Source organism: Nilaparvata lugens, chromosome 3 (assembly GCF_014356525.2).
Source record: "Nilaparvata lugens isolate BPH chromosome 3, ASM1435652v1, whole genome shotgun sequence".
Taxonomy (NCBI): Eukaryota; Metazoa; Arthropoda; class Insecta; order Hemiptera; family Delphacidae; genus Nilaparvata; species Nilaparvata lugens.
The window spans coordinates 8045198-8070691 of NC_052506.1; the positions used below are offsets into that span (position 1 = coordinate 8045198).

General features: G+C 32.4%; 1 protein-coding gene across 1 annotated transcript in view; it reads right to left on the reverse strand.

Annotated features, from left to right (window-relative positions):
- LOC111059559 (tubulin glycylase 3A) overlaps positions 1-25494 on the reverse strand; it is an 83975-nt gene that overhangs the window by 17789 nt on the left and 40692 nt on the right. The gene's annotated exons all lie outside the window — the stretch shown is intronic.

The following is a 25494-nucleotide window of genomic DNA, read 5'->3' on the forward strand; positions in this document are numbered from 1 at the left end:
CAGCGGGAAATTCAAATTTCTCATGATTTATATACTATTTGAGCGGGAAATTCAAATTTTAAATTTCTCATGATTTATGTTACTACTGAGCTCATTTGTATTTTAGAATTGTAACAGGAAGTGAAAACGCAATTGGTAACTGAGGCATTATACCGATTATTGCTTATACACATTAAATACTATATGTGTTTAGTTCAGTTGATAATGTGTTTTTATGTACATGGAAATGTATTGTTATTTACATGGATATAGTAAGTAAGATTCTCTTTTTGTAGTAAAATTTTCAAACACACATTTCTTAATTTAATTATACTAGTGTATAATCTACATAAATAAATATGAGAGTTTTAGCGATTTGAATCAATTTTTGGATTCATGGAAAATGAATCCGTTACCTGTTGCTTTTTTCTGCTGTGCTGTTCTAATTCTCATCCAATACAAATGAGCTCAGTAGTCACAAAAATCCTGAGAAATTTGAATTTCGCTCTCAAATCAGTCGGTACCTCTTGCATGTTTCTGTTGCCCTGATAGTATTTCAGTTGGTTCAAATTCTGTACTGGGGAGTCAGAACACTTGAAGAGGTAGCAGGTTTTTCAACGCCTTCCAATGCAAGCATAGACAACCCGCAACACTGATCTACTTCGTGTACCTCTTGCATGTTTCTGATGCCCTGGTAGAGATCTGGTCATTCCTAATATGCAAATGAGTTACTATTTGAGCGGGAAATTCAAATTTCTCATGATAAGCAGGAATTCAAATTTCTCATGATTAGCGGGAAATTCAAATTTCTAATGATTTATACTATTTGAGCTGGAAATTCAAATGTCTCATGATCAGCGGGAAATTCAAATTTCTCATGATTTATATACTATTTGAGCGGGAAATTCAATTTCTCATGATTTATGTTACTACTGAGTTCATTTGTATTTTAGAATCGTAACAGGTAGTTAAAACATAGCAAGTGGTAACTGAGGCATTATACCGATTATTGCTTACACACATTAATACTATATGTGTTTAGTTCAGTTGATAATGTGTTTTTATGTACATGGAAATGTAATGTTATTTACATGGATATAGTAAGTAAGATTCTCTCTTTGTAGTAAAATTTTAAAACACACATTTCTCAATTCAATTATACTAGTGTATAATCTACATAAATAAATTTGAGAGTTCTAGCGATTTTTATCAATTTTTGGATTCATGAAAAATGAATTCATTACCTGTTGCTTTTTTCTGCTGCGCTGTTCTAATTCTCATCCATACAAATGAGCTCAGTAGTCACAAAAATCCTGAGAAATTTGAATTTCCCGCTCAAATCAGTCGGTACCTCTTGCATGGTCTGTTGCCCTGGTAGTATTTCAGTTGGTTTTAATTCTGTACCAGGGAGTCAGAACACTTGAAGAGGTAGCTGGTCTATCAATGCCTTCCAATGCAAGCATAGGCAACCCACAACACTGATCTACTTTGTGTACCTCTTGCATGTTTCTGATGCCCTGGTAGAAATCTGGTCATTTCTTATATGCAAATTTCTCATGAAATTAAAATTAAAATTTTTCAAAATTAGTGGGAAATTCAAATTTCTCATGATTAGTGGGAAATTCAAATTTCTCATGATTAGTGGGAAATTGAAATTCCTCATGATTAGTGGGAAATTCAAATTTCTTATGCTTTATACTTTTCGAGTGGATATTCAAATGTCTCATAATTAGCGGGAAATTTAAATTTCTCATGATTTATTTACTATTAGAGCGGGAAATCAAATATCTCATGATTTATGTTACTACTGAGCTCATTTGTATTTTAGAATTGTAACAGGAAGTTCAAACATAGCAAGTGGTAATTGAGGCATAATACTGATTATTGCTTACACACATTAAATATATGTGTTTAGTTCAGTTGATAATGTGTTTAATTGTACATGGAAATGTAATGTTATGTACATGGATATAGTAAGTAAGATTCTCTTTTTTAGTAAAATTTTCAAACCCGCATTTCTTAATTTAATTATACTAGTGTATAATCTACATAAATAAATATGAGAGTTTTAGCGATTCTAATTGATTTTTTGATTCATGGAAAATGAATAAGTTACCGGTTGCTTTTTTCTGCTGTGCTGTTCTAATTCTCATCCATTACAAATGAGCTCAGTAGTCACAAAAATCCTGAGAAATTTGAATTCCCCGCTCGAATCAGTCGGTACCTCTTGCATGTTTCTGTTGCCCTGGTAGTATTTTAGTTGGTTTTAATTCTGTACCAGGGAGTCAGAACACTTGAAGAGGTAGCAGGTTTTTCAACACCTTCCAATGCAAGCATAGGCAACCCACAACACTGATCTACTTTGTGTACTTCTTCCATGTTTCTGATGCCCTGTTAGAAATCTGGTCATTTCTAATATGCAAATGAGCTACTATTTGAGCGGGAAATTCAAATTTCTCATGATTAGTGGGAAATTCGAATTTCTCATGATAAGCGGGAAATTCAAATTTCTCATGATTAGTGGGATATTCTAATTTCTAATGATTTATACTATTTGAGCGGGAAATTCAAATGTCTCATGATTAATGGGAAATTCAAATTTCTCACTATTTATATACTATTTGAGCGGGAAATTAAAATTTCTCATGATTCATGTTACTAATGAGCACATTTGTATTTTAGAATTGTAACAGGAAGTTCAAACATAGCAAGTGGTAACTGAGGCATAATACTGATTATTGCTTACACACATTAATACTATATGTGTTTAGTTCAGTTGATAATGTGTTTTTATGTACATGGAGATGTAATGTTATGTACATGGATATAGTAAGTGAGATTCTCTTTTTGTAGTAAAATTTTCAAACATGCATTTCTATATTTAATCATACTAGTTTATAATCTACATAAATAAATATGAGAGTTTTAGCGATTTTAAATAATTTTTGGATTCATGAAAAATGAATCTGTTACCTTTGCTTTTTTCTGCTGTGCTGTTCTTATTCTCATCCAATACAAAATGAGCTCAGTAGTCACGAAAATCCTGAGAAATTTGAATTTCCAACTCAAATCAGTCGGTACCTCTTGCATGTTTCTGTTGCCCTGGTAGTATTTTAGTTTGTGTTGATTCTGTACTAGGGAGTTAGAACACTTGAAGAGGTAGCAGGTTTTTCAACGCCTTCCAATGCAATCATAGGCAACACGCATCACTGATCTAATTTCAGCCAAATCTGAGATACTTCTTGTTTCAGTGTGGTAGTCCATGGTTTCCATCAATTTTTTGTGAGAAATGAAAATCGCTCATACTTAGTGATCGTATGGTCTTTGATGCAAGAAACACGAATCTGGAATCATATCTGCATTTGCGATTTTTATTTTTCCCTCAAAATTGATGAAAACCATGGACTAACCATCGTGAACCACACTGAGCCAAATTTGGCTCTCCCAGCTACTGGTCAAGCTTCATCTATTGAGCAAATTTCAGCCAAAACTGAGATACTTTTTTCCAGTGTGTTTTGAAACAGTAAAAAGAAGTGTCTCGGATTTGGCTGAAATTTGTAACATAGATGAAGCTTTGCCTGAGAATTTTGGCACCCGCAGCTACTATACAGAGTGAGTTATGCAGCTTCAAACATAAAATTTGCAACTTTTCAAACGGTCATATTTAATTAATGGTAAGGAATTTTGCAAATCGGATTACAGATTCGTGTTCCTCGCATCAAAGAGCATAAGGTCACGAAGTTTGAGCTATTTTTATTTTTCATAAAAAAATTAGAAAAACCATGCACTAACCATCGTGCGTTTCGAAACAGTAAAAAAATTATATTACTTGAGAAATTAACTAATAGAGCTTTAGTCATCTGACTAAATGAGAGTTAATTTGAAAGTCTTTCAATAATATAAGACTGTAAAAAAACTAATGTTTTTAATCATATTTATTTTCAATTAGTATGCTGCTAGAACATCACAAGCTCATTATTTCAATAACAAATTATTAATATATACAACGACGCTTTCAGTTAATTTTATAATTATAACAATTTTTATAATTATGAAATCAATACAGATAATTGTTACTCCATTATTGTGTGCTTCATTGAATTGGTGAGTATAATAGCATATTTTAGATTTCAAGAAAATCTTCCAATAACATTTCATGCTGCACTTAATTTTTTTGGAAATCACAATTTTATAAAAATAAAATTTACGTTTAATCACATCACAGTTGAACTAATCGAAAGCTTAACAAGTATTTCATGCAATTCACTTTTATAATGTCAATAACTTTTCTTTCAATTGAGAAAATTAAAATACTAAGAACATTAATTTTTATTAACAATATTAATTTCCACTTGATTCTCTCACGTTTAACACCTCTCATTATAGACAAGCTTTTAAAACATTACAAAAATATCTATTTAACAAAACTGAATACAGTCTAGCATATGCACATTATAGTAAGAGCATTCACGTCCCGTCATCTCTATCTAATAGCCTATTGAGTCCAATGATTTATTATTGTATCATCTTGAATTCGTTTATAACATGATGTGAGTTATTTAGCCTCTATCTTATTATTTCCAAACTCATTCAGCCAAACAATGAATAAGGAGACCTATACTTTCTGCAAGTATCTTTACAAAACAAATGTAACTTGCTCTGATATCATCTTGCAATGATCTAATTCAAGGCTCTCCAACCTACGGCCCGCGGGCCACATCCGGCCCGCGGATGGATTTTGTCGGCCCGCCGAGAGTTATTGCTACAGATTTTTTAAAATCTATACACACACATTTTTGACAACAACTGTGAGTTCAGTACTCTTCTCTTACTAGCCACTCCATTTCTTAATAAGTGTTAAATAAGCTGTAAACAAGCAGCGATCAACCATTGCGAGATATTAGCTAATGGTCTGCACGGACTGTACATGTCTCTCCCAGAAAAAGACTCTAAAAACATAAAAAACCATCCTTAAGCTATGTTTTCTCTTCTTGGATCTACCTACAAGTGTGAGCAGACATTTTCAAAAATGAATTTTGTTAAATCCAAATACAGATCTTCCTTGTCAGATGAACATTTGAAAACAATTTTTATGATCGGAACCACAAAGTTTTTATCCTAAATGGGCGGACATTCTGAGTAGAAAAGAAATGCAATCTTCTCACTAAAAATAAGTATTCTCTTTTAGCTTGGTAACTTTCTGTAAATTCTTGTATTGTCAAGTTGTCTTATTACTATTAAAAAAGTTATCATTTTGTTTAACTTGCTAAATTCATGCATTGTCAAGTTTTCTTATGACCTTTTTACACTCAATAGATTGGACTTTGTATTGAAATGAAATGGTTTGTTTCTTCCTGTGTTTCAATTAAACCTACTTGAAACTTCTCAAATTATTTTAATGGAAATATAATAATTTTACACCCCCCAAATCCCCCGTCGTGTATGTCCGCACAAGTCAGATTCCACGTACATCCTTGTTATTGGCCCTCTTAGCCTCCCAAGAATTAACAATGTGAGCCCTTGGATAAAAAAGGTTGGAGACCCCTGATCTAATTTATTAATGATTCGATCAAAAGTATATGTACCAATAGAAACTATTTCCAAATTGAAGATGAACTCTTCGAATACTGTCTCAAAGTAATAGGCTGATTGTAGTTTTTATTACATTGGGAGTTTATAATCCCTTTTTCTAGACAGAACAGCCCAATTTTATCCATAATATACTATGGAAAAGAAAGAAGATTCACAATAGTATATCCAGTACTTGCTTCGGCAGCACATATACTAAAATTGGAACAATACAATATTATATCCATGGTCAATAATCTGAAAAATCATAAATCACATACCACGCCTATCAGAATATCCAATATATTTATTAATAGTTCTATTAGCTCCATTAGAGTAGATTGTACAAATAAAGATTCCATGCTGAATATATCTAGCCTCTCATTACATACACCTTATAGTAAATGCGAGTCTCTGTCACGCAACTCGATTATAACGACTGTTATAATAGTATTATGTAACACAATATTTGGTTATTGATTATAAATTTTCTTACAGAAATCCAGAATACTCTTTAATTTATGAATGTAGGCCAATAGAAATCTCAAATTATCAATTAACTTTTACTAATCAATGAACCTGGAATGAAGTCTATTAACGTCGAGCGCTTAGCTCTATGGACAAACTATTTCCGCTAGATCGCTTCAGCTGTACTATTCACTTGCTGCCCGAGCATAGCAGGCGTAAAACCGTGCTTTAAAGGTACACATACCAGCGGCTATTATTGTGTCTATAAAAGAAGTTTAAGCATCAACTTTATTCATCAAGAACAGCGCTACAAGTTGCTATGAATTTGAAGTCTATAGAACGAACATTGAATGTGAAAAAGGAGTTTAAAATGCATAAAAATTCAAAAAAGTGACTTTTGAAGCCCTATTGTTAGCTAACAGAAGCTGATAAAAATATTTCAGTTGCATAGATTATGTCCTAAGAACCTGTCCAATAGATTAGAAAAAGAAAAAAAAAATTTTTTGAAAAAAATTATTGAATGCACAACCTCAATAGATCACAAGATGAACAGCAAACGTTATTTTATAAAAATCGCTACTTATTGATTAAATAAGTGTTCACTGTTTTTGTGAACGAATTTGTGGGTCTCCATAGCATAGGCATATAACTTCAATCAATTATTTTCCATTCAATTTCAAGAGTACGGTTTACGGTACCTTGACTTCATAAATTCAATAATATTTCGGATAGACACGTTAAGCCGTCGGTCCCGGCTGCCTAAAAAGCAGTCGTTAGGTCATGTCAGAGGCCCTGCAATTGATCAGTTGCGACCTGAAAACTCTGACACCAGACCTGAGCCAGCCAGATCACTCGACATTATTATTATTATGCCAATAATGAAACACTGGGATCATTTCATTCCGCTCACAACGACATTAAAATTACTGACAGAAAAAGTAAGTAAAAATCATTAATTAGGAAGGTAGAATAAACCTTGTGTTATCGGTTTTAAAGTATTCTGAAGTATTCTTAGCGAATTGTTACATATTCATGCAAATTAGTTAGGTACATCATATTTATGCGATTTCTTCTTCCAAAACCCTATAATTTCACATAATTAAATTAATCACACACAACGAACATGTTGTAGTGTATTACCATAGAGAAACGATAGCATAAGTAGATATCCCATGATATATAGGGCGTTTATGTCGTAAATTTTACTGTTATCCCAAGCCGATAGTTCACATAGTTCTTTCCCATGCAGCTGTGTGACGCTGGTAGTCTCTCAAATTGTGCCGTTCGTTCTCTCTCACCCCAACAAAACAGTAAAAATTGACAATAATCGACAGTAATCGGCTTGAGATAACAGTAAAAGTTGCGACATAAATTCCCTATACCATTCCCTATCTACTTACGCTATTGTTTCTCTATGGTATTACTATTCAATAGCAGTAATTTGTAAAAAAATGGAATGGGTAAGGTGAATACTGAAAACTCAACAATAAAACTCACTTGAAAATGGCATAATATTTCGAAACATGTGGTGAATAAAAGTTGAAAGAGGGTAATTTGGCCCGGTTGAACAAAAGCCGGTTCAGTTTTAACCGTGATTATTTCACCAGAACCAATCAGAGAAGGGGTTTTGAAAAGACGGCTTCTCTGATTGATTCTTGTGGAATCAATCACGGTTAAAATTTACCGGCTTTTGTGCAACCGGCACTTAAGAGTAGCCCTCACCAGATGTTAATAATTTTAAGGTATGAAAAAGTCAGGATTCTAGAGAACCTGATCTTATGGATGTTTCTTTCATGTTATGAAACCTAATGATATAAGATCTTATATCACTCTGTGTTCGAATAGAAAATAAGTTACAAGAATGTAATACCTATCCTGTTATATGGGTGTAATGAAGGCCTAAAAACTGTTCAATAGGCCTAATGAAGAATTATGCTTTAGTACTGTTAGAATGTTGAATGTACTGAATTTGGATGTACTCGTATATAATAGAGACTAGCCGTCAGGCTCGCTTCGCTCGCCATATCCGTCTAGCCATGGGGCTCCGCCCCCTGGACCCCGACTGGATCGTTCAAAAATGAGATCAGCGGGCTAGCTTCGCTCGCCTTCATTTTTCATTTGAGCATATGCTTCATCAGAAAGTCAGAGCACTGAGAAAACGCAGAAAAGCTGAGAAAAACGCTGATTTTGGGCGTATCTTTGATGAAATATTAAAGTCACCTCATCAAAAAAATTTTAGACCCTAGCTAAACCTCTGTACCAAATTTGAAAATTTTCTGTCTACTACTTGATGAAATAACTCAGGATCCGCAAAAAAACGCTAATTTTGGGTGTATATTTGGCGTTATTTCAAATTCCTTCCTACACAACATTATTACACCCCAGCTGAGCTTCTGTATTAATTTGAATATTTTCTGTTCATTTGTTCTAGATAAAGCTGAGAAAGCGCAAAAAAACGCAGATTTTGGGCGTATCTTTGGCGTTATTTCAAATTCCTTCCTACACAACATTATTACACCCTAGCTTAGCTTCTGTACTAAATTTGAACATTTTGTTCATTTGTTCTCGATAAATCTGAGAAAGCGCAAAAAAACGCTGGAAAACGCAGTTTTGGGCGTATCTTTGGCGTTATTTCAAATTCCTTCTAACACAACATTATTACACCCTAGCTTAGCTTCTGTACTACATTTGAACAATTTCTGTTCATTTGTTCTCGATAAATCTGAAAAGAAGCAAAAAAACGCTAATTTTGGGCGTGTCTTTGACGTTAATATTGCAAATTCCTTCTAACACAACATTATTACACCCTAGCTGAGCTTCTGTACTAAATTTGAACATTTTCTGTTCATTTGTTCTCGATAAAGCTGAGAAAACGCTAAAAACGCTGGAGAAACGCAGATTTTGGGCGTATCTTTGGAATTTTTTTCATATCCGTTCTTAGTACGCCTCTAAAGGGCCAACTGAACATATCTACCAAATTTGAACGTTTTTGGTCCGGTAGATTTTTAGTTCTGCGAGTGAGTGAGTCAGTCAGTCAGTCGTGAGTGAGTGCCATTTCGCTTTTATATACATAGATAGCTGTAATTCATGATATAATATTGATAAGGTACATTCATATCACTATCAACATTTCGAAGACAATGTGTTGGACAGAGATGACAAATTGATCGCATGACATTGTTCGACGCCCATTGGTAGGATTATCTTTTCTCTAGGAGACGGCGTCATTCTCTGGCAGCTGAGTCTGAGGCCGACCGTGTACACGGTGTCTTTGCTGAGTGAAGCACGACTCTTGTGTCTGATCAGAGGCAGCGATGAGTTCTTGGACGTCACGTGTAGCCGGGCAGAGGAGGAGGAGGAGGCTGACTCGAGCTGGAGGAGGTTGATGAGCTCTGACTGGCATTCCACTTCTTCATCGTTTTCCTCGAGCATACCACAGGAAGTCTGTCCATGAACGTTTTTCTCTTGGGATTGCTGAGTTTCTGGACGAGCTCCTGAACAGTTTCGTTATCAGCCGCCCGCCAATCAATGCCGCGGTGGATCTTGCATGTGACATCTTTCTCTCTGAACGCTTTCAACTTGAGAAGCATTTCCTCGCAGCTTGCTCGTGTCTTGTCAACTCGCAACTTCCAGTCATGTATCAAGTCCTTACTTTGCTCTGTTTCACACACATTTTTCCATCTCTGTTCATACTTTACACAACGTTGATGTCCTTTACCTGATCTCTCGGAAGACTTATCTTGAAGTTTCATACAAAGATTGCGTTGCTTCTGTATGATGGCATACATTTTTTGAGTGTCTTGCTTTACCTGATTCACTTTCACATTTGTTTCGGTTGGACTGATGCTGTTATTCTCCTTGTCCTTTTCTTTTCCAGGTATAATTTTGGCGGAATCTTCAGTCTTATTAGTAAGAAGCGTCGACGAGTTCGGAGGCTTTCCAGATTCAGTTTGAGAGTCGTCATCCTCACTCTCAGAGTCCGACTGATCACTGCTGCTAGAATCGTATTCTTCAGTGGACAAACCACGTCACAATTAGGCATACTGATTTCTTTCACCGAGTTGGGCAGCTTCACTGAAAGTGTGTTTGCGTTTGAGAATGTTGTGGTGGGGGGTGTTTTCACGAGTTCCTTGGACAGTTCGACCGACAGATCCTCGATGTAATTCTTGACTCGAGACGGAGCCAGCGGTGCGATGGTCTCGTGGTGTGGTTCAGCTTGTATCGGCTCCAAAGGCCGTCTTCTTCGCTTTGTTTTCGGGCTCCTCTGTATCTTCGAGCCTCGCACAGTCAAATTCATGCCCATGTAGGGTTGAGGCGGAGCAACATGTTGTCGATACACCAGTTCAAACATTCCAGTATCAGCCATTTTGTTTTGTCGTCTGTCCACAACCACTGGAACATATGTTAGAGAAATTCAATTAGGTCTAAATTTAACATTAACAGAAATAAATGTTAATATTAACATGAATCTAAAAATAAGAAAAGAGTACCTTCTTGTATCAACATTAACAGAATAAATGTTAATATTAACATGAATCTAAAAATAAGAAAAGAGTACCTTCTTGTATCAACCCCACAACTCAACAATCAGTCTGAATATAATATAACTGACATTCTTAAAACGTTCCCATGATATATATTCATGGAATTATATATCAATAATTATGGAATTATTTGGATATATTTTAAACTAATATCATAAACCAAAAACACAAAGTTTCCAAAAATAACATTTTTTAATAGACATACTGTAATCTTGAGACTAACAAATATTGTCAACAGTTATTTATATAAGGGCGGAATAATAAACATGAGTGATAAATTAACAATCCTTCAGGGTGATTCTAGTATGTAGCCTACAGTAGATGAACTACTAAATGAAGAGTCGTAAATTACAATGAGAAATATTAATACCATGTAAATTAACTTCATTTATCCTATTATATTAAGCGAGTCCTATTAAATTTATATAGTTGGTTATTTATTTATATCCTATACTAATAAACGAGCATATATATCTATTTATATATCTGTATGTGACCGGATCTCAAAAACGGCTCTAACGATTCTCACGAAATTTGGAAGAAAGTAGGTTTATGATATGAAAAATCGATTGCACTAGGTCTCAACCCTGGGATAACTCGCTGAAGGACATTAGAAGGATAAATACGCCCTTGGAAAAACAGCTGGAATTTTTGTCGTCAGTCGATACCTTACCGTACTAATGAAAGTGAGTGAGCGAGTGCATGTGTGGGTTCCTCAGCTGATCTCACAAGAAAAATAATGCAGCAAGAAAAACATATTTTTTTAATTTCATTTTTTTTTACAAAACATGTTTACTTCAGATAGTCCAAAATAGTAGCTATATGCTGTTAGTGTAGAATAGTACATATGGTATATTAACAAATATTGTAGCAAACATAATATATCGTTCTATATGGAATTCATAGTATATTCATTCATAATTAATGATGTGTTTGTTTTTTGAAGTGTGAATGAATTGTTATTTTCATGAGTGATAGTAGCTTAACCTAGATTTTGATTTGGGCTGTAGTTTAAATTTGAAAAGGGACAGTTTTGGGCAGTTGAAGCCAGTTGATCCTCCTCATATAACTGTAATAGTATATTTCGCACCTAGGGCCGAAAATGAGACTTTTCTGGCTCGAAATCGGTTTTGCAAGTCCGAGGCCGTAGGCCGAGGACTAGAAAAGATTGAGAGCCAGAAACACATTTTTGCCCATGGTGAGAACGTTATTTTTCGCAACACAGAAAAATAAACAATATAAATATGAGAATAATTTTTGTTTATTAGGCACTTCCGAAAGCAAAGGAAGGTCATAGCTCTAGCAAATCTGAGGTAATCTGAATATCAGGAAATTGTCCAAGTATTTTTATTTTTTATTCTGATTTGTCTAAATAACTAGAAGATTATGTTCAATCATGTAAGAGGTTGAGTTTATACTTTTTATTCTTCCAATTGACAATAAGATGATTTTATTATAAATGTTTTGATTCTTGAATAATAAACACAAATAATGAAAAATTTTTTGATCAGCTGTTTTAGCACTGAAATTTGGCCAATCTGAATATCAACGTCAACAATGCTTTTGTCGTTGACTTCGGAAGTTTAGGTTAGAAGTTCTATCCTACTCTGAAAATCGAATTTAAATATTTATAATATATAAATCTATTCATCCAAATAAAATGATATTATCTTATTGCAGAATACTTATTCAACTCTAGAAGCATAAACTGATTCCGTTTCATAAACCATTTTGTAAACACGTTCACATCAAATCAGAATCAGCTGACTTCAAGGTTATTTTACAGCCCTAGGGCCGTAAAACTTTTACTGGCCTGGTCAGAAAACAGTCATTTTCGGCCTCCATATGACGCACGAAAACCAGCTCATTACATCCAAGTGGGGCGAAAAAATAATTGTACGTCTGAGAAAATGAATAAATGAATATAAACTATTTATATTCAATCTTTCGTTGAAACTTTTCTATGCTTTCACACCCCAGAGCGAAGCTCGGTTCCCCGATATTGGTTTTTAAACTAGTTATTTATATGGTTATTTATATCCAACGGATCTCGAAAACGGCTCTAATGATTTTCATGAAATTAGGAACATAGTAGGTTTATAATATAAAAATTCGATTACACTAGGTCTTATCCCTGGGAAAACTCGCTGACGGACAAGAAAAGGATAATTCATCCTTAGAAAATCAGCTGAGACTTTCGTCTGTGGATAATAAAAGTGAGTGAGCGAGTGCGTCTGTGGAAAATCAAAATATCTCATCCCCGAAATTCATAAACTGACGTATAGCCAGCTGTAAAATATAAACACTACCTAAAAGATGAAGAAACATAAGGGTTTAAAAGGTTAAATTATTCATAATAATTGATCAAAAATATTAATCATATTTGAAATAAAAACATATATATTTCGCGAAGTTTCCAAATTTATCAAAAACGTTTTTTCTCTTTTAATTCTTCAACCTTGAAACTTTTTTTAGCACATGCACTCAGCTGCTGGGTGACTTTTAATCAATTAGAAATTTCAATCAACTTGATCAAAATATCTGATTTGTTGACATGACATGGTATATCATTCAAAATTAGAGTATGGTTGCTACTTATAGGTTAAACGCATGTAAAGTTGTGCTACTTTGAACTTAGTTTATTTTAAAAACAATAGTGACCGCCGTTTAATTTTTGTGATTTTTTACTCAAAATAACATACTAAAACGATCCCAACCAAAAATTTGATGACAGGTATGTTGGCACTGGACGTGCACTTTGGCCTACAAAAGCATAGAAAATGTATAACAAAACAGGAAATTATAATATATTTATATAGTTTATATTTTAGAATGATATACTATGTTTGCTACAATATTTGTCAATATACTATGTACTATTCTACACTAATTTCTTGTGAGATCAGTGAATTGAATGCAATAGTTCAACAGCTAAGGCATAATTTTGTCTCACTCCCACGCACTCGCTCACTCACTTCCATTATCGACAAACGACGAAACTTTCAGCTGTTTTTCCAAGGATGAATAATCCTTTTAATGTCCTTCAGCGAGATATGCCAGGGATGAGACCTGGTGCAATTAAATTTTTATATCATAAACCTACTTTACTCCAAATTTCATGAGAATCGTTACTTGATACTTACTTACTTGATACTTGATATTTTCCCACTGGAAGCGCGTTTGCACCGTGGTCGTCAGATTTTTTCATCATAATGTAGAGCTCAATTTCATTGTGGCTCCTGGTGTCGGTGTGGTGAGATTCTTTCCTCAATGTAGGTATTCTTGTATAGGTTCTATAATATGGTCTTGTTGTGAGGAATTTTTTTAGTTCATTTTAAAATTGACTCAAGTTTTTCCAAGGTCTTCAATTCATTTGGCAAGCAGTTGTATATCCTAGCGCAGATATATTTTGGTCCATATTGAGATCTCAGTCTGGATCGTACCACTGTCACATGAGTGTCGTTTCTTCGTCTGGTGTTGTAGTGGTGATATTGCTGATTGCTCAAAAAAATATCTGGCTTCCTTCTAGTCATCAAACATGCCTCCAAAACAAACAGTGCAGGTAGTGTTAGAATGCCAGCCTCCACAAACAAGGGTGGGCGAGGTATGGTTGCCTGAAGATAGTCCTTAGAACTCGTTTCTGCAGAAGCAAAATTCTTTCCATGTGTGGACTGTTTCCCCAGAATAGTATACCGTAATTTATTATACTGTGAAAACAGCCGTAGTAAACATTCATAAGTACTTCTCGATCTAGGAGTGGTTGAAGACGGCGCATCATATAGCAAACAGCTGTCAGTCTTGTTGATAGGTTCTCAATGTGTAGTCGCCAGTCCAGGTTGTCCGATATGGATACGCCCAAGTATTTTGTACTCTCCACCACACTCACACTAGATCCCTCCAATCTGAGGAGAGGAGTACTTTCATACTTTTTCCTATTGTAGAACTGCAGAATTTTGGTTTTCCCTTTGTTTAGCAATAATTTATTTACATGACACCATTTACTCACTTCATTTAAACCAGATTGTGCTTTAACTTGGAGGCTGTGTTTATTTTGGTCCTGTATTAAGTGGCTGATATCGTCTGCAAAAAGCCATATATTTCCTGTAGTAACATTCTCAGGTAAATCATTTACATATAACAGAAACAAGACTGGCCCCAAGTTCGACCCCTGCGGAACCCCGGTGTTTATCGCTGTCGAAACAGTGGATTTATAAGTTTGAGTCATACCATCATGTCCTAAATGTCTTATACTGACAATTTGCCTTCTATTTTCCAGGTAAGTGGTTATCCATTTCAGAGGTTTTCCTTTAATTCCCATTCTTGATAGTTTATTCAAAAGGTTTAGATGAGATAGAAGATCAAATGCCTTTGTCATGTCATAAAAGATATCTGATCACCCACTTCGTCCAGATTTTCATATATTCGTATTAACAAGTCAAATATGGCATCCGTTGTATTTTTGTTTTTCTGGAATCCGAATTGTCTGTAATTTAGTAATTTCCTTTTCTCCAGGTATGGAATGAGTCGTTTTAAGAAGGCAATTTCAAAGATCTTCGAGTAAACACTCTGTATTGACACTGGTCTAAAATTTTCAACTTTACTTTTATCACCAGTCTTATATATTGGAACTACTTTAGATTGTTTTAATTGCACTTGGAAGACGCCCTACTCAAATGATTTATTCACAATACATGTCAATGGCTCCACTATAGTGTCTATACAGACACTCAACAAACTACAAGGCACCTCATCCACCCCCGCACTAGTATTTGAACCAATTTGAACGTTAGAGCCGTTTTCAATATCCGGTGACATACAGACTTGTAAACAGAAATTGCTCGCTTGATTATTATAGGATACAATTAAAACTAGAAAGACTCACCTTTTATTACATCCTCGAGGCACTGTGCACACATCCTGGCCGTGACACTGGTCGTTGGTGACATGCAAGGAGACGAGTTGATCTCTATCAACCAGGGCACTAGATCTTCAGTCAACATGAAATCAGCTCCATACAATTCAAAACAGTTTTTCCCTCTGTTCCATGTGTTCTTGAGCAGCTAATAGAGTCCCAGTTATGCTTTCTCTCATCCCAGGATAAATTATTTTGTCCCACATATCAGCTTGGCCTATTGCTCTGAAAATAATTAAGCTCCAACATGATGAAGTATTGTGTTAATCATGTATTGGATAATGATTCTTATAGGAATTGAATCGGCCTGAGGAGAAAGGGAACATTCATGTCAAAATTTTTCATTTTTTATGGTTGAAATGATTTGTTTCCAAAACATCGACATTAAGTTTACGTAGATGAAAAACGTTGTGATGTAATTTAATGAGTATAAAATAGAAATATAATTATTTGAGTTGCAAATTCATCATTGTATAGGAAGTTGATTCAATTCTGGGGGTTCAATGAACCATTGAACACATAGGACGAGCCGCCACTGGTTGTTTACTGTGTGGGATACATCGATTGAAGCTGAAAGGGATCATGTCAGCACTCTCTTTATACAAGAAACAATATCGTATTTTTGCTGTACTGGAGTGAAAGGGAACTAGTCATGACACACATGTTTCCTTTCAACCTCAAACATTCGAAAATCAACTATTTGTCAGTGTTGTGATTTTTATGATATTGTTAGGTTGCCTTTGATTCACGCGTTGCTTTGAGGTTAGATTGCTTTCGATTGAGGTGTTTATTGTGAAAGATAAAGAGTGATAATTTTATAATATCATCATGAGTAAAAGGAAGTTAACAAAAAACTCAATTTTAAGGGGTGAATCTTATATAAGTGCTTATACTGGATTGAAATGTTTGTCTTAAAAGAGTTTGCACCCTAATGACAAAAAACAATCTTGAGATTATCAATACTTTTATCTATATTCAGTTTTTTCTCTTCCCTGAAAAATACTGATTTTTAACATGTTCCCTTTCTCTACGGACCGATTCAATTGTTGGGTAACACACATAGTGGTTGTCAATGTTAAGATGATGATAGAATCTAAACAAGAATTTTTAGAATCTAATAGAATTTTTCCAATTGAAATGGATTGGAAATATCAATTTGATAGTCTATATTTTCTCTATTTGAAATTTATTTCTATACACACAATATGAGTATAATATTAATATCGCAATTAAAGCGATTGCTAACTCCAATCAAATTTGTCATTATAGAAAGCGATAATTGAAACAAACAAAAATTGGGAGAAGAAAATTCTCTACTAGCAATAATTCATATGGAGATTTCTTATAAAAACATTTTTAACAAGTTATCATACATTATCAAACCGTAGAATCATTAATACAATCTCATACAACAAATGCACACAGATACAATCCTTATCTCTCATTAAAAATTTCACACCGCAAACTTTTCTACATTTTTTTCTCTTAGAAACTTGTAGGTCTCAAGTATTTTTTATATCATCAAATATAAACTTGAAAATCTACTTCGTGGAAATAATTAAGGATTAAAAATGTTTAATAATAAAATTTTGCTCAAATAGAGCAGCGAAGAAAAATTCAACAACTTAAATTGGAAATACAAAAACCTAGCTACAACAAATTTGTGTCGAAGCGTTTAGCTGTCATGACAAAACCATTTTGAGGTGAACAACTACAAGACCTAACCTATTTCGGACTATGTGTAACCTTATCTAAATTTGGGAGAGGAATAGTACAAGGTTACCCCTTATTTTTTCTCTCCCTATCATTTTGATGATGTACTTATTGTATGAATCAATAAAAAATCAATCAATGAATAATCACTTTTGAACAAATAAATTACGACATAGCAGTCAGATATTTATAAATAAAAGCTATTAGCTTCTACTCATTTTTTGGAGTGCTTTCGGACGGACACTAGGCCCTTCCTCAACACTGTTTGACACTTCCGTTGTGGAATACATAGTAACACAGAATATGATTTATTCTGAAGTTTTCTCTGATAGTAAGCAGCGTGGGTTGTAGGAGCTTACTAACTAGTGGTTCTGTGAACAGTAGACCTCACGCAGTATTCTCATCCACAAGTACCTGATTGAAACTATAGACCTATGGGAATACAGCAATAGACTGGCTTCTCCCACATCTGTGTAATCACTTGTCAGCTGATTTATGATGAATAATTCTATAGTCTGATTTTTACTCTATTTTGGCGTATTAAGGAGGCTCCTTTTTCCTTTTATAATATCCTTGAAATGCAAAATTTTCAAAATCCTTGTATATACGTCGACGCGCAATTAAAAAGGAACATACCTGTCAAATTCCATGAAAATCTATTACCGCGCTTTCGCCGTAAATGTGCAACATATAACAATTTAAACATTTAAACATTTAAACATTTAAACATTTAAACATTTAAACATTTAAACATTTAAACATTTAAACATTTAAACATTTAAACTTTAAACATTAAACATTTAACCATTTAACATTTAAACATTTAAACATTTAAACATTTAACATTTAAACATTTAAACATAAACATTTAAACATTTAAACATTTAAACATTTAAACTTTTAAACATTTAAACATTTAAACATTTAAACATTTAAACATTTAAACATTAAACATTTAAACATTTAAAACATTTAAACATTTAAACATTTAAAAAACATTAAACATTTAAACATTTAAACATTTAAACATTTAAACATTTAAACATTTAAACATTTAAACATTTAAACATTTAAACATTTAAACATTTAAACATTAAACATTTAACATTTAAACATTTAAACATTTAACATTTAAACATTTAAACATTTAACATTCCAACAATTAAACTTTAAACATTAAGGGCCGTTTGCACAGTCAAGCTTAAACTGAATTTAATCAGCTGTTGGCTTAAACTAAAAATGAAACACAATATAATACGATACTTGATACGATTTAACCAGTTTAAAATGAAATTTAGTTTAAACTGTCACTGTGCAAACGGCCCTAAGAGAAATGCCAAACCGCCTACTTGAATCTTAGACCTCACTTCGCTCGGTCAACTATGTATTACACAACGGAAGTGTCAAACAGTGTTGAGGAAGGATTTAGTGGCCAAAAGCGCCCCACAAATTTCAGTAGAAGCTAATAGCTTTTATTTTTCTCTCCCTATCATTTTGATGATGTACTTATTGTATGAATCAATAAAAAATCAATCAATGAATAATCACTTTTGAACAAATAAATTACGACATAGCAGTCAGATATTTATAAATAAAAGCTATTAGCTTCTACTCATTTTTTGGAGTGCTTTCGGACGGACACTAGGCCCTTCCTCAACACTGTTTGACACTTCCGTTGTGGAATACATAGTAACACAGAATATGATTTATTCTGAAGTTTTCTCTGATAGTAAGCAGCGTGGGTTGTAGGAGCTTACTAACTAGTGGTTCTGTGAACAGTAGACCTCACGCAGTATTCTCATCCACAAGTACCTGATTGAAACTATAGACCTATGGGAATACAGCAATAGACTGGCTTCTCCACACATCTGTGTAATCACTTGTCAGCTGATTTATGATGAATAATTCTATAGTCTGATTTTTACTCTAATTTTGGCGTATTAAGGAGGCTCCTTTTTCCTTTTATAATATCCTTGAAATGCAAAATTTTCAAAATCCTTGTATATACGTCGACGCGCAATTAAAAAAGGAACATACCTGTCAAATTCCATGAAAATCTATTACCGCGTTTCGCCGTAAATGTGCAACATATAACAATTTAAACATTAAACATTTAAACATTTAAACATTTAAACATTTAAACATTTAAACATTTAAACATTTAAACATTTAAACATTTAAACATTTAAACATTTAACATTTAACATTTAAACATTTAAACATTAAACATTTAACATTTAACATTTAAACATTAAACATTTAAACATTAAACATTTAAACATTTAAACATTTAAACATTTAACATTTAAACATTTAAACTTTAACATTTAACATTTAAACTTTAAACATTTAAACATTTAAACTTTAAACATTAAACATTTAAACATTTAAACATTTAAACATTTAAACATTTAAACATTTAAAACATTTAAACATTTAAACATTTAAACATTTAAACATTTAAACATTAAACATTTAAACATTTAAACATTTAAACATTTAACATTTAAACATTTAAACATTTAAACATTTAAACATTTAACATTTAAACATTTAAACATTTAAACATTTAAACATTAAACATTTAAACATTTAAACATTTAAACATTTAACATTTAAACATTTAAACATTTAAACATTTAAACATTAAACATTTAAACATTAAACATTTAAACATTTAAACATTTAAACATTTAAACATTTAAACATTTAAACATTTAAACATTTAAACATTTAAACATTTAAACATTTAAACATTAAACATTTAAACATTTAAACATTAACATTTAAACATTTAAACATTTAAACATTCCAACAATTAAAACTTTTAAACATTAAGGGCCGTTTGCACAGTCAAAGCTTAAACTGAATTTAATCAGCTGTTGGCTTAAACTAAAAATGAAACACAATATAATATACGATACTTGATACGGATTTAATCCAGTTTAAAATGAAATTTAGTTTAAACTGTCACTGTGCAAACGGCCCTAAGAGAAATGCCAAACCGCCTACTTGAATCTTAGACCTCACTTCGCTCGGTCAACTATGTATTACACAACGGAAGTGTCAAACAGTGTTGAGGAAGGATTTAGTGGCCAAAAGCGCCCCACAAATTTCAGTAGAAGCTAATAGCTTTTATTTATAAATATCAGACTGCTATTTCGTAATTTAGTAGTTCAAAAGTAATTATTAACAAATAGTTCGTGATGAGAACAAACATTGAAAAGCAATAAATAATATTGAGTACTTTTTCACTTCACCTGAGGTAAGTTTTGAAAGTGTAGCAGTCCCACATATTTTCATCAGGCAGAGCTTGGTCCCGTTTTGCGTTCTTGTACTTGCATTGGACGGCGTTATTGCTCAAATGAACCGATTCATGCATATTACTCAGTGAGAACAATTGAGAACAGAACCGTAGATAGCTTTCTCTGAAAATAATATGTTCAATAAATCAATTCTAGAAAACCCCTAATCCAAAAATTCATAATTATTATGGATTAACAAGGAAAATACACAATGAAAAATAAACAATATGTTCAACAAATCAATTCAAAATTCAATTCAAATTATTTATTCAAAAAAAACCAAAAACAAAACAAGTATCACAATCACTTCAATAATCGCCCATATGGACCTCTAGGGTCTGTATTTGGGTCGATGTTACAGTAGGTAGCCAATCATAAGTAATACAATATATAAACGTTACTATAGCAAAAATAAAAAGAAGAGAATACATCGAATCTTACCTAATAAAAAACAGCTTGTTAAATCAGTAGTTGAATTTATTGATTATAATAATAATGATAATAATAACTCAGTACCAATGATTATAAGAACCATCCACATATTATATAATAATTTTATCAATTATTCTAATAATTCTAATAATTTTATCAATTATTCAATTATTATAATAGAACGAATGCAGATAAATTCTTGAGATGTATTTATTATAAAAAGCACAATGTTTTCTGCCCGTTTGATTACCCTACCAATCTTTAAGAAGTATGTTTGAAATTAAATCACTGAAAGTCCGACGTGACGTCAAATCTCTTCTTTTCCTTTATAATCTTTTAAATAACAAATTGATTCTCCGTATCTGCTTTCCAAAATTAATATTTATATAAATACCATTGCTCGCCGTTCGACCTTTTCTTTCATATCTCACGCTCCAGAACGGTGAGTCATTATCCTCTCCTCTGATAGAGCACAGAGATTTTCAATAATTGTTCTCAGCGCTTGGATATCTTTTGGTTCTCCCCGTACAAATTCCGTAGGATGGCGTGCGATCTAGTCGATAATATTATGTGATTTGTCATTTCGTGATTTGCATTTCTTTCTTTCATCAATTTTATGTGGTAGTGATTCACAGACATTCTATTTTTCTTTCCATTGTAGGCTAAACTTGAATCAACAGACTTTATTAAGTTTTAAAGTTCAGGGTTTAATTAATTACCCTTGCATTTTCTCATTATAATATTGATTTATTGTGTGTGATTTATTGATAATTATTGATCATTGAATAATTATTTTTCAGGCCTATTGATTAATTTATTGTAGTTTATTGATAATTGATTAATTGAATACAGTAATTGTTGATTTCAAGTTTTCTAAAATTGTTAAAATCTTATATTTAATTTCATTCTCATTCATTTGACATACTTTTGTAGTATTTTTGATTCATTCAATTTCCATTTCTTATTATTTCACTTACATAACATTTCTAACATTCTTGTTTTTTAACATTTCTTCATACTTAATTCTTAAAATACATTTTTGGATTGTATAGTGTATGATTGTAATTGTGAAGGAGGCAAAATGGGTTTTTACCTGTTGCCTCCATGAATAAAATTATTATTTATTTATTTATTTATTCTAGAAAACCCGTAATTCAAAAATTCATAATTATTATGGATTAACAGAAAATACACAATGAAAAATAAACAATATGTTCAACAAATCAATTCAAATTCAATTCAATTATTTATTCAAAAAAACAAAAACAAAACAAGTATCACAATCACTTCAATAATCGCCCATATGGACCTCTAGGGTCTGTATTTGGGTCGATGTTACAGTAGGTAGCCAATCATAAAGTAATACAATATATAAACGTTACTATAGCAAAAATAAAAAGAAGAGAATACATCGAATCTTACCTAATAAAAAACAGCTTGTTATAAATCAGTAGTTGAATTTATTGATTATAATAATAATGATAATAATAACTCAGTACAATGATTATAAGAACCATCCCATATTATATAATAATTTTATCAATTATTCTAATAATTCTAATAATTTTATCAATTATTCAATTATTATAATAGAACGAATGCAGAATAAATTCTTGAGATGTATTTATTATAAAAAGCACAATGTTTTCTGCCCGTTTGATTACCCTACCAATCTTTAAGAAGTATGTTTGAAATTAATCACTGAAAGTCCGACGTGACGTCAAATCTCTTCTTTTCCTTTATAATCTTTTAAATAACAAATTGATTCTCCGTATCTGCTTTCCAAAATTAATATTATATAAATACCATTGCTCGCCGTTCGACCTTTTCTTTCCATATCTCACGCTCCAGAACGGTGAGTCATTATAACTCTCCTCTGAATAGAGCACAGAGAATTTTCAATAATTGTTCTCAGCGCTTGGATATCTTTTGGTTCTCCCCGTACAAATTCCGTAGGATGGCGTGCGATCTAGTCGATAATATTATGTGATTTGTCATTTCGTGATTTGCATTTCTTTCTTTCATCAATTTTATGTGGTAGTGATTCACAGACATTCTATTTTTCTTTCCATTGTAGGCTAAACTTGAATCAACAGACTTTATTAAGTTTTAAAGTTCAGGGTTTAATTAATTACCCTTGCAATTTTCTCATTATAAATATTGATTTATTTGTTGTGATTTATTGATAATTATTGATCAATTGAATAATTATTTTTCAGGCCTATTGATTAATTTATTGTAGTTTATTGATAATTGATTAATTGAATACAGTATTGTTGATTTCAAGTTTTCTAAAATTGTTAAAATCTTATATTAATTTCATTCTCATTCATTTGACATACTTTTGTTAGTATTTTTGATTCATTCAATTTCCATTTCTTATTATTTCACTTACATAACATTTCTTGTTTTTTAACATTTCTTCATACTTAATTCTTAAAATACATTTTTGGATTGTATAGTGTATGATTGTAATGTGTGAAGGAGGCAAAATGGGTTTTTACCTGTTGCCTCCATGAATAAAATTATTTATTTATTTATTTATTTATTCTAGAAAACCCGTAATTCAAAAATTCATAATAATTAGGCTATCTATTAACAAGGACAATACACAATGAAAATGAAATGATAAACTTTTTTATTTGTATAGGAAAATTTAGTTTAAATTATTTACTTCTCTTTTTATTTTCAATGAATAATGCATGCTGAAAATTATATCATACACTTTAAGGGCCGGTTTCCGAGCTCGGATTAGCTAAGTTCTAGCACTTAGCTAAATTCCGAGCTCGGAAACCGGCCCTAAAACTTTCAAATATTATCCTCAAAAGAAATTAAACAGCTCATAGAATAGCTATTTATGTATTAAGAGCGTAATGCGCGACTTTATCGCTCGCGCAAAACAGTTATCACGCGACGCGAAGCGGAGCGTGATAATTTTGCAAGAGCGATAAAGAAGCATTACGCGCGAATTACATACACAATTTTTTCTACAACTGCCCAAACCTGTTAAATTACTCATATCGGCGGAGTTACAATTACCGACTTTTTAGGTTAAGATCTGAGTTTTTGGCGAGCTGCTTACCTACAGCTGATTGGCGATCGTAAAGAAACTCTTCTGCGCATGCGCGAATGATTAGCGAGCGTAAAGAAAATCTACTGCGCATGCGCAGATGGTTAGCGAGCGAAAAAGTAGATTCTCCTCAGAAATAAGCTGTTTTACGAGGAGAATTGAGTATGTAAATTCTTTCTTTACCTGCAGTTGTAGAAAAAAAAAACATTTAGGGCACCGTCATAAAGATCTCTATTCACCGCTACTTCTCCATGGTTTTTTTTCTATAGTAAAAACTACATGGATTATTTCAATAGTCAACAGATTTTTTATTATTCTCCTTTATAATTATCTCACTCTTACCAACAAAAATGATACAGAACCATTTTTACTTGGATGTTGAATTGATAAACGTATTACGAGGATTACGCCATGTGCAAACCAGCACTGCGATTCGAATGACGGCGACAATTTCCACCTTTCAAATTCAACCTTTCGGGTTGAAAATTCTCTCGCTCCCGTTGTCGTTATACGAATCTTAGTGGTAAGCAATGGCCTCATTTGAACTTTCTCAACCTTAACCAAATTATTTATTTATTCATTCATTTATTTATTCATTCATTCATTTATTTATTTATTTATTTATTTTATTCACAATCACAAATCATAAACTATGATTGGGAGAAGACAACAGGCATAGCCTAAAAATAATGAGCTTAGATTTCACTTTTAATTTCAAAAAGTCCAATTGTAGCAAAACTCATGAAAAGAGAGAAAGAAACAATATTTATTTATTCATTCATGTAGACTACAATTATTACACTTATATGAGAAGGCACAACAGACTTGTGCCCAAAACTGTCCCTTCTCAAATTCAAACTACAGTCGAAATTAAATATTGTATGTTAAGCTACCAGTAGTTCTGTGAACAGTAGACCTCACACAGTATTCTCATCCACTAGTACCAGATGTCAACTGTTTTAAATGTTAACAAACTCAGTTCACGTTTGAATTTGTATTTCATATGATGATATAATTCATCCAGTTCCGTGATGATCTTTCTATCTGATGAAAATTAATTTTTTAGAATCAAAAATATTATAATTTCTCCAGCATTATTTGTTTATTTTTATTCACCTATTAAATTAGTTTTTTCGAATGTGAGAATATTGATACTGATGGGCACGCATAATAACTTGACTGCAAAACAAAATATTGAAACCAAAGACTATAAGCTGCGATTAGACCAAATTTATTAAAAAAATGTTAATAACTCAATCCTTTTAGATTATATTAGATTGAACATAACTTATCATACACATGATGAACATATGTGTTTGTCAACTTCCGTTCAATCTAATAGAATCTATAAGGATTAAGTTATAAGCATTTTGTTAATAACTTTGGTGTAAACCCAGCTTAAAGATGCATGCCTCTTTATAATGTCTTTGATTGAAACTATAGATCTTATACAAAAAATACAGTAATAGACTGGCTTCTCCACACATCTGTGTAATCACTTTA